The sequence below is a fragment of the Octodon degus genome, unplaced genomic scaffold (genome assembly GCF_000260255.1).
Source record: "Octodon degus isolate 3935 unplaced genomic scaffold, OctDeg1.0 scaffold00218, whole genome shotgun sequence".
NCBI lineage: Eukaryota > Metazoa > Chordata > Mammalia > Rodentia > Octodontidae > Octodon > Octodon degus.
This window is the reverse complement of record NW_004524794.1, coordinates 2,850,351-2,850,586: the sequence shown is the minus strand read 5'-3', so window position 1 is coordinate 2,850,586 and position 236 is coordinate 2,850,351.

The following is a 236-nucleotide window of genomic DNA, read 5'->3' as shown; positions in this document are numbered from 1 at the left end:
TCTTTCTTTCTTGATTGTTATTGGGAAAGGTGTAGTCTCCCTAATTTCTCTTCAGCCTTCTAACACAAATGTGCATTGCTGTTCTACTGAAAGCTTCCAGACCTTGGACACTGGGCTGGGCTGCACTGTTGATGTCTCTCATTCTGTGTTATCATTTTCTAGGGCAAGGAATCTATTGAATCATTTGTTATACATTACACAGATAGACACTGTGGATTCTTCTACTTCTGATAAGT